The 10,569-nt window shown below is 41.3% G+C and overlaps 1 protein-coding gene across 3 annotated transcripts in view; it reads right to left on the reverse strand.

Annotated features, from left to right (window-relative positions):
- Positions 1-10,569, reverse strand: part of Snx27 (sorting nexin 27) — an 84,258-nt gene that overhangs the window by 43,390 nt on the left and 30,299 nt on the right. The gene's annotated exons all lie outside the window — the stretch shown is intronic.

Consider the following 10,569-nt stretch of genomic DNA (forward strand, 5'->3'; position numbering starts at 1 on the left):
TTTAACAACGATGCCAAAAGTTATATGTACAAAAAAGGGCTAGCCCCTTTAAGAAAGGTATGATCTCATTTTACCAATTTCTTTAAAATCTAAAATACCTTCAAAGGAAATTATTAGTTTTTAATAGTGGATTTATTTCCAGAAAGCTAGAACATAGTGAGACTGCATCTCACAAAAACTAGAGAGCTCTACATATTCATCAGAAAAGCACAAAAATTTAATATATGAGTTAAACACAAGAATTGGTATTTTATAAAAAAAAAAGGATACTCTGTGTAACTTATCACTCCTTTTTTACAGATAACAGTTTTGTATTAAAGAAATGTTTTTCTGGCCGGGCGTGGTGGTGCATGCCTTTAATCCCAGCACTCAGGAGGCAGAGGCAGGCGAATCTCCATAGTAAATCCAGGACAGCTGGGGCTACAGGGAAATCCTGTCTCAAAAAGACCAAAAAAAAAAAAGAAAGAAAGAAATGTTTTTCTATCCTAAAGATCTAAAACTTAAACCTAGTGTTGGTGATATATGCATGCAACATCAGCACTCAGTAGGGTAGAAACGGGAGGATCACTGCAAGTTCAAGGCCAGTCTGGTCTACATAATAAGTTCACAGACACCCACAGATACATAATGAGACTCTATCTCAAAAAAAATGAGGGGAAAAAAATCTAAAAATTATTCACCAATATTTACTACTAACAGTTTTTATTTTATTTTTCTATAATATGAAGTTCCACTGACACTTGTTTTTCATTTTGGGGGGGTAGGGAATCCAAATAGGGTATCACTGTAGCCCCAGCTGGCCAGGAACTTGATTTTTGATATTTCTTTTAAAGTCAAGAATATTTAAAACCAACTTTTAATTGTTTTCCCTAAATAAAAATATTCTGATTTTATAGGACATCCGACCTGGGGTCTTCCTAGTGGGCTGTAATCAACCTCTTACTATAAATAATAGAAAACTGAACACTAAACAGGAAACAACTCTTTTCCAGACATTGAACAACAGGCAGCTATGAACTGTGCTCCCTAAGGAAAGGGAAACAAGTGAGAAGAGCCCTACATATCCTTTGCTTTCTGCCTGGGAGTTAACTCAAACCAAGTTTAGCAACTTTACTGAGAGAGGCCAAAGTAGCTAGATTTGTGGGGTAAGCACACAAGAGGGAGCTAAAAACAGGCAGGGCTCCAGAAATCCCCACTAGGTCACCTTGACTTTTGACTGACTAGCAATCAAAGGAAAGAACTACCACCAGGGGGAGCTATAAAGGAACAACTCAGCTTCCTTCCTGCCAAAGAGACTTCTGGGAATCTACACAGAATTTCAAGAACTCATTAGGCCTTGCTTTAGGAAAGAGGCTAAATTAGTTCTAGTGTAAAAGCTGCTCTAGCAGGGAACATACCTCATACTATAGCATTTGCCTTGAATACTCAAGGCCTTTGGTTTGATCCCCAACATCTAAATTTTGTAGTTTACTATGTTTTATTTATTTTTATTCTATGTGTGTGTGTTTGCCTACATGCATGTAAGTGCACCTGTGTTGTGCAGTGCCTGTGAGGGCCACAAGAGGGCATCAGATTGCCTGGAACTGGACTTCTAGACGGTTGCCATGTAGGCCACTGAGCCATCCCATCCCTCCAGCCCTTTGTTTTTGGTTTTTTTGGTCTTTTTGAGACAGGGTCTCCCTGTAGCCCCAGCTGGTCTGGAACTCACTATGTAGACTAGAACTCACAAGAGAGCCACCTGCCTCTGCCTCTCAAGTACTGGGATTAAAGGTGTGTGCCACCATATCCAGCTCCTTTATGTTTTTAAAAAGTTATTCTGGGGGGCTGGAGAGATGGCTCAGTGGTTAAGAGCACTGACTACTCTTGCAGAGGACCTGGGTTTGATTCCCAGCACCCACATGGCGGCTATGAACCATCCTTAACTTCAGTTCCAGGGGAATCCGAAGCCCTCTTCTGACCTCCATGGCATTGCATAACATGGGTGCACTCACATATATGCAAGCAATACACTCATACACATAAAATAAAAATAATAAAATATTAAAAAAAAAAAGTTATTCTGAGCCGGGCGTGGTGGCGCACACCTTTGATCCCAGCACTCAGGAGGCAGAGGCAGGCAGATCTCTGTGAGTTCAAGGCCAGCCTGGTCTACATAGTGAGTTCCAGGACAGCTGGGGCTACAGGGAGACCCTGTCTCAAAACGACTAAAAAAAAAAAAAAGTTATTCTGAATTAGCCTAAACACAAACCTCACAATGAACAACATAATCTGCAAATAACTGAATGACAAAATAGAAGAATCTACTTTTAAAAGGACTCTAACAAGATTTATCCAACATCATTAAATTCGGTGTCCAATTAAAAAAAAAAAAACACACACACAAAAAAACCTGACATATCAAAAAATATGAAAATTTAGTACAGGACCAGAATAAAGACCAAACAGTAGAAACAGGCTCAGAAATGACAGAAACAAGAATTAGTTGGGCTGAACAGGCTTTACAGGCTGCTAGCTGCCACTTAGGATTTAGGAAGCTACCCAGAACATTTCCATCACTGAAGGCAAGAGTGTATAGGGAGAGACCAGAGTAAAGTTTGGAAAAATAGCGTATGAAAGAAACCAGTCGGCAGAAAGAGGCTGGAAACACCCAGGCTGAGAACTAGGCCAGCAGCACAGGTGCAAAGACACCAAGAAGTGTCTGAAGGTGAGACTCATCATAATACAGCACACCCTTGTGTGGAGTTTAAGATGGTAATGAGACATGTGACACATAGTTATATGTAGAACTACAAATAGCAGAACACACTCCAGAAAGCCCGCAAGATACCAATGAGCCAGAAAGCCCCATCCTTTGTGCACAAGCACCGGTGAAGTTCTTCAACTCTCTGCTCCAGCTTGCATCCTCTTCTTCTGAAGTAAACCATCTCTAAACAAACTGTCTCTGCTGCTACTATCCATATGTCTCTGTCCAGTTCTTTGTTCCAGAACACAAGAACCTGAAACCGCTCAGGGGGTGCCCACCAAACCCTACTACCACACTTGCACAAGACATCCCACTTACTTACAAGCCATTTCCATGGGACTCTTCTGTGCTCACAATAAAAACCAGGACATTGTAGGAGACTAAAAATAGTGTTACCTGCCGGGCGTGGTGGCACATGCTTTTAATCCCAACACTTGGGAGGCAGAGGCAGACAGATCTCTGTGAGTTCAAGGCCAGCCTGGTCTACATAGTGAGTTCCAGGACAGCTGGGGCTACAGGGAGACCCTATCTCAAAAAAATGACCAAAAAAAGACAGTGTCACCTAATGGCCCAAGCACACAGGAGGTAATTTAGTTATGGTTATGAGTCAGACACAATGTCCACTCACTACTCAGATCTTCTCTTCTACTAAGAAAAGACTTAAGCTGTTGGAAGACAAACAGGAAGTCCACGCTCTCACACAGAGGGCACAGTGTAGACCCACCACTGCCGCAGAAGGAGTAAAAGCAAAATAGCCTGTATCCCTGGAGATTGAGGGAAAACCATTTTAGGCTCAGGCTCCTACAGTGATACTGATAACAAGAGGCCTGCTACAGTGGAAACAAGGCAGTCAGTCTGACTACAAGAAGGAGAAGGGGCAAAGGAACTATGAAACAGGGGCAAAGCCTCCACCTAAGACAAAGACTGACCAATCTCTACCTCTACCACAAATCTAGCCCAAGTAAAAGGCGAGAACAGTCTACCAATGGCAGAGGCAAGAACAGGAAAGAGGGGCCAGGGAAGTGGGTAAAGGTGCTTGCCACCAAGTCCAACAGCCTTTTCGATCCTTGCAACCCACATAGTGGAAGAGGAGAAATCAACTCTCTCAAGATGTCCTCTGACCTTCACATATTCGCACACAAAATAAAAAAATAAATATAACCAAAAGAAAATATGTCTGTGGTGCAGATGTATAGGGGGAGTTGAAGCTTTGGAAAGGAAGGGACACTGAGAGTCTCCCGAGGGCCTCCAGAACCCCAGTCCCCACTTTAAACCCTATAACATTTACTTATTTATGTATGCGTGCATGCCGGGCACATGTGTAGAGGTCAGAGGGCAACAAGCAGAACTCGTTCTCTCCCTCTACCAGATGGGCTCCAGGGATTGGACTCAGACTGTCAGGCTTGGCAGCAGGCCCATCTTTACCTGACTCATCTCTCTAGCCCCTGGAGTGGTATTTTTAAAGCACTAAAAGAAAAGGAAAAACATCTTTCCCTGGTTTCAGTCTCTTTAAAAGTAACTGAGTTTAGGCTGGCAAAATGGTTCACTTACTGCACAAGTCTGACAACTTAAGTTGAATCCTCAGAACCCAGGGTAAAGGTGAGAATCAACTCTCAAACTTGGTCTTCTGACCTCTACATGCCACTGTAGCGCTCTCTCTCTCTCTCTCTCTCTCTCTCTCTCTCTCTCTCTCTCCATACACATGCAAAATAGTTAACAATAATACTTAACAAATTTTTTAAAGTAATCGGGCCGGGCATGGTAGTGCAAACTGTAGAGGGCAGTCAAAGCACCAAGCAACATAAAATTAGGGTGGTTTCCTGTTTGGGAGCTTTGCCCTCAAATGGACATCAACACTAAGTAGCACAACTTGCAGGGCATGGTGGCACATGCCTTTATTCCCAGTTGAAGGCAGAAGCAGAAACAAGAGACAGATGGGTCTGTGAATCCAAGGTTAGCCTGGTTTACATATGGAGTTCTAGGCTAGTCAGAACTACACGGTAAAATCTGTCTCAAAACAACAACAAAAAAAAAAAGAAAGAAAAAAGAAAGAAAATTCTGACAGGAGCTAGATGGCATGGCAGGAGCCTGTAATCCCAAGTGCTTGGGAAGCTGAGGTAAGAGAATCACTTGAGACAGGAGTTTGGGGCTAGCACAGCAACAAGGACTACATATTGAGACCCCATCTCTCTTTTTCTTTCCTTCCTCTTTCCTTCCTTTTTTTTTGGGGGGGGGGTGTTTTTTGCAACAGGGTCTCCCTGTAGCCCCAGCTGACCTGAAACTCACCATAAAGACCAGGCTGGCCAGATCCACCTGCCTCTGCCTCCCAAACGCTGGGATTAAAGGCATGCATCACCATGCCCAGCATATGAGACCGCCCCATCTCTTAAAAACAAACAGGGCTAGAGATGGCTCAGCAGTTAAAAGAGTACTAGCTGCTCTTACAGGGAACCCAGGTTCAGTTCCCAGCACCCATAGGGCAGCTAACAACAATACATATAACTCCAGTTCCAAGGGATCCAACAAGCCCTCTTCTGGCCTCCACAGGTTTGCATGCACAAGTGCACATATATGCAAGCAAAACACTCATATGTATAAAAATAAATCATCAATTAAACAAACAAAAAAGTCTCCAAAAGAAAATCTAACATCTTCTTGGCCTGAAAAACTAGGAAGAAGCCAGGCGTGGTGGCCCACACATTTAAGCCCAGCACTTGGAAGGCAGAGACAGGCAAATCTCTGTGAGATTGAGGCCAGCCTGGTCTACATAGTAAGTTCCAGGCCAGTTGAGGCTACAGGGAGACCTATCTCAAAAAGAGAAAAGAAATAGGAAGAGAGCCAGAGATGGGACCTCTTCTGCAAAGGAGCACCACAAGTACTTCTTTCTTCCTTGTGAATTCTGAAGACTGAACTCAGGTCACTGGACTGCAGCAAGTGCCTTTACCCTCTGAATCATCTCACCAGACTCAGCCTCAACTAATTTTAAGATAACATTCACGTTACTGGCATTCAAAAAAAGAGAAGGTTAAAGGTATAGAAAACCTATTCAGTGAAAGAATTGCTGATTCATTTTCAAACCTTGGGGAAGATACACCTATCAGTTTTAGTAGATTTAATCAAAAAAGAACTTCTCCAAGATATCTTATGGTCAAATACCAAAAGTATAAGCCAAACCAAAGGGGATCCTAAAAACAAGAGCCAGGTGTGGTACGGCATGCCTGTAATCTCAGCACTTTGGAAGTGAAAGGAAGAACAGGAAGTTCAAGGTCATTCTCAGCTACTGAGTGCATTCGAGGCCAGCCTGAGCTACATGAGACCCTATCTCAAAAAAAGGAAAAAACAGCTCTGCTCCTAGACTGCTGATGCAATGTGACGGGCCAGCCTCATGCTCTGGCCATCATGCCTTTCCCACCATAATGAAGTGTATCACCTCTGGAACTATGAGCCAAAATGAACCCCTCCTCCTTGTAAAGGGGTTGGAGGGTGGGACAAACAACCCACATTACACACATTAAGGAAAAAGAGATCAAGAAAAAAATATCAAATCATGCATGAGAAAACCTACTTCTGAGCAGAAACTTTATGGAAGAAAATACTGCCAACCAAGATAACTATACCCAATAAAGCTAGTCTTTAGAAAACAAAGAGAAATGAAGTCTTTCCAAAATAAGGAAAAAGGAAGGAATTCATCATCACCAGACTGAATCTAGGAGAAACGCTTAGGAGTCCTTTACTAGAAACAAAAGGATGATAATTATCATCTCAAAAACACCTGAAAACACAAAATTCACAGGATACATAAAAAAGAAAGAAAATAATTAAGCTGTAGCAATACAGAAAACAAGCAAACCACAAAATGACTCAGAAAGGAAGACAAGCCCAGCATGGTGGCACACGTCTTTAATCCCAGCAGAGGCAGGCCCACCTCTGTGAGGTCAAGGCCAGCCAGGACTACATTATAGCCCTTGGCTCAAAAATCCAAAATAAGAAAAAGAAACACAGGAAAAAGTGTACAAAATTTTTAGAAAAAAAATTAATAAATGACAATAGTACATTTTTACTTATCAATCATCTTGAAAGTGAACAGATTAAACTCAATTAAAAAAATATAGAATGAAGGGCTAGACAATGACTCAGTGGTTAAGAATACCTATTGTTCTTACAGAAGACCCAGATTTAATTCCAAGTACCACATGACAACTAAAAACTGTCAGTAAGTGCAGTTCCAGATGATCTGACGCCCTCTTCTGGCCTCCACAGGCATTGCATGCACATAGTACACTTACAGATATGCAGGCAAAATACTCACAAAACACAATATAGACTGCATGGATAAAAACTGAATTCAATACCATGTTGTCTAGAAGAAAATGACTTCATCAGTCAAAGACAGAAAGTAAAGGATGGAAAAAGATATACCAGGCCATCAGAAACTAAAAGCAAGCAGGAGTTACTATCTTTACACAAAAAAAGGTTTTAAGTCAAAAATTGCATAGAGACAAATGTCATCAATCTATAATGATAAAGGGACAAATTCAACAAGAAGTAACTATTATAAATATATCTCAAACTACAACAACTAATTATTTAAAGCAAACATTATTATATCTAAAAGGAGACACTCTAATACAATAATAGCTAGAGATGACACCATACCTTCATCAATGGACAAATCACCCAGGGCCCTCAAAACAAATAATTCAAAACACAAAACAAAACAAAAAGAACCCTCAACAACCTATCAGGGTCAACCTACTCTAAAGTCTAAAAACATCTAAAAGACATTTACAGAACATTTCATGTAAGAGTTACAGAATACACATTCTTCTATTCACCACACCAAATTCTCTGGAATAAACCATGTTAGGCTACAAATCAGGTCTCAATAAAAATCAAGGCAATTATAATTATCACTTGTGTCTTCTCTAATCACACAGAGAGAGAGAGAGAGAGAGAGAGAGAGAGAGAGAGAGAGAGAGTAGAATAGGAGAAAGGGAAGGAGGGAGGGAGAGAGAGAGAGAGAGAGAGAAATCAGTATGAAAACCCATGTGCTGGATAGCTTTAGTGTCAACTTGACATACCTGGATTGAAGGCACCTCAATTGGGGAATTACCTTTATTGTGCTGGCCTGTGGCCATGTCTGTGGGGTATTTTCTTGATGAGAGTTGTGGGAGAGCCCAGCCCACTGTGGGCTATGCCACCCGTGGGCATAAGAAAGCAGGCTGAGCAGGGGCCAGGGAGTAAGCCAGTAAACAGAGTTCCCAATGGCTTGTGCTCCAGCTCCTGTCTCCAGGTTCCTGCCCTGAGTTCCTATCTTGGGCTCCTTGATGAACTGTGACCCAGGAGATGTAAAATAAAATAAACCCTTTCCTCCCCAAGTTGGTACTGGTCAGAGTATTTTGTCACAGCAATGGAGAAACAAACTAGGACAACCCACTACTTTGTAATCTCATTAAAAATGTAATTTTTAAAAAGAAAAAAAAAAGGATGAGCTGGAACACAGGTGCCCTGCATGGATGGACAATGCTTTCTCCAGAAGACATGGGCTATTGAATAAAAATCTCAGTGCCAGGTGTGGGACACCTCCGTGTAAATTACTGGTCATTGAGGTCCCAACAGCCTCAAAACAACACAGGCTATTGCCACTGTTCTTACTTGCCCACCAAAACTAGATAGTAAGATCTATCGCTGAAGACATAACACACTCTGGTTATAGGACACAGAGAAATCATCTGGGACTGACTTGAAAATGTCCTCCCTGTGACTAGCTTTCATAGTGCTGGGTCTTATGGAGGCCAATGAGGGAGAAAAGCCTGGCTAAAAGATATCCTATCTGGAAAAAAAAAAAGAAAAAGAATTTTAGAGATTTTTACAAATACATAAAAGTTAAAGAAAATTCTCAGGCCAGAAAGATGGTTCAGTGGGCAAAGGTGTGGATTGCCAAGGCTGACAACCTAAGTTCAATTTCCGGTAGGAGAAAACTGACTCCCAGAAGTTGTCCTCTTACCGCTATACACATGCTCTGGCAGGCATATTCTCACACACATACAAACATACAAATATGTATACATAAACACAAAATAAATAAATGTAAAAAAAGGGTTGATCATGGTGGTCTTAAGTCTTTAATCCCAGCACTCAAGAGACAGAAACAGGTGGATTTCTGTGAGATCAAGGCCAGTCTAGTCTACATAGCAAGTACCAGGTCAGGTCAAGGTTATACAGTGAGATCCTGTCTCAAAAACAAAACAAAATAACAGAAACAAAAACATGTAAAATTTATCAACAAATACTACTAAATCAAATTTAACAACATAGAAGAAAGGTTATATATGATGAACAAATGAAATTTTACCCAGGATGCAAGGATGATTTGACATATGCAAACCAATAAATGCAATACATCACATCAATACAATGAAGGATAAAAATCAGCATCATCTCAATGCATGCAGAAAGAGCATTTGCTTGAAGTTCAACATTCTTCTACAAAAAAACAGCTTTCAACAAATCAGGTAAATAAGGGTCTTTGGCTTGGTGGTTAAAGCACTTACTGCTCTTATAGAAGACCCAGGTTCAGTTCCCAGAACCTACACTGTAGCTCACAATCACTCACCTGTAACTCCAGTTCCAGAGCATCCAAAGTCCTTTTCTGTGCACCCATGTGATCACTTACATACACTCAGGCACACACATGTATGCATAAAATAAATAGCCAGGTGTGGTGGTAAACATCTGTAATCCCAGCACTCAGGAAGCAGATATCTGTGAGATCAAGGCCAGCCTGGTCTACATAGTGAGTTCCAAGCCAGCTGGAATTGCAATGAGAACTTGCCTCAAAAAACCAAAGAGAAAAGCAAGCAAGCAAGCACACTTAAAAAAAAAAAAAATGGGCATGTGGGCTGGACATGGTGGTGCGTACCTTTAATCCCAGCACTCAGAAGGCAGAAGCAGGCAGATGTCTCTGAGTTTGAGGCCAACTTGGTTAACACAATGAGTTCCAAGCCAGCCAGTGCTGAATAGTGAGACCCTGTCTCAAAATAATAATATTTAAAAATCACATAGGGGCTGGAGAGATAGCTCTGTGATTAAGAGCACTGGATGCTCTTGCAGAGGACCCAGGTTTGGTTCCCAACACCCACACAGCAGCTAACAACTGTTAGTAACTCCAGTTCTAGGAGACCTGACACTCTCTTCTGATTTCTGAGGGCACTGCACAACACAGGTGCATTTATATACATGCAGACAAAACATTTACACACATAAAATAAAAATAATTGTTTAAACAATTAGGTATTCAAGGAATACACCTCAACACAATAAAGACTATACATGACAAACACACAGTCTACATCATACTGAATGGAAAAAAGCTGCAATTGCTTCCTCTAAGACCAAGAACAAGATAAAGGTGCTCAATTACCTTGTTCTGATCATTACATATTATATACATGATTGATATACTCCATAAATATGCAAAATTACTGTGTCAATTAGAAATATCTATTTCAGCCATCATGTGGTAGCATGTACCTGTAATCCTAGCACTTGAGAAGCTGAGGTTAGAACTGCTTCAAATTCAAGGCCAACCCAGGGCTATATTGCAAGTTTGAGGCCAGCCTAGCTTTTGTATAGCAAGACCCTGTCTCAGAAATCTGTCTCTGTCTCTGTCTTTGCTCTCTCTCTCTCTCTCTCTCTCTCTCTCTCTCTCTCTCTCACACACACACACACACACACACACACACACACACACATATGTGTTTTTTTTTTTTTTTTTTTTGTTTTAGAGAGTGTCTCTCTCTCTCTTTACACTCCTATATCGCATA

This window comes from Nannospalax galili, unplaced genomic scaffold (assembly GCF_000622305.1).
Source record: "Nannospalax galili isolate Female #2095 unplaced genomic scaffold, S.galili_v1.0 scaffold752, whole genome shotgun sequence".
NCBI lineage: Eukaryota > Metazoa > Chordata > Mammalia > Rodentia > Spalacidae > Nannospalax > Nannospalax galili.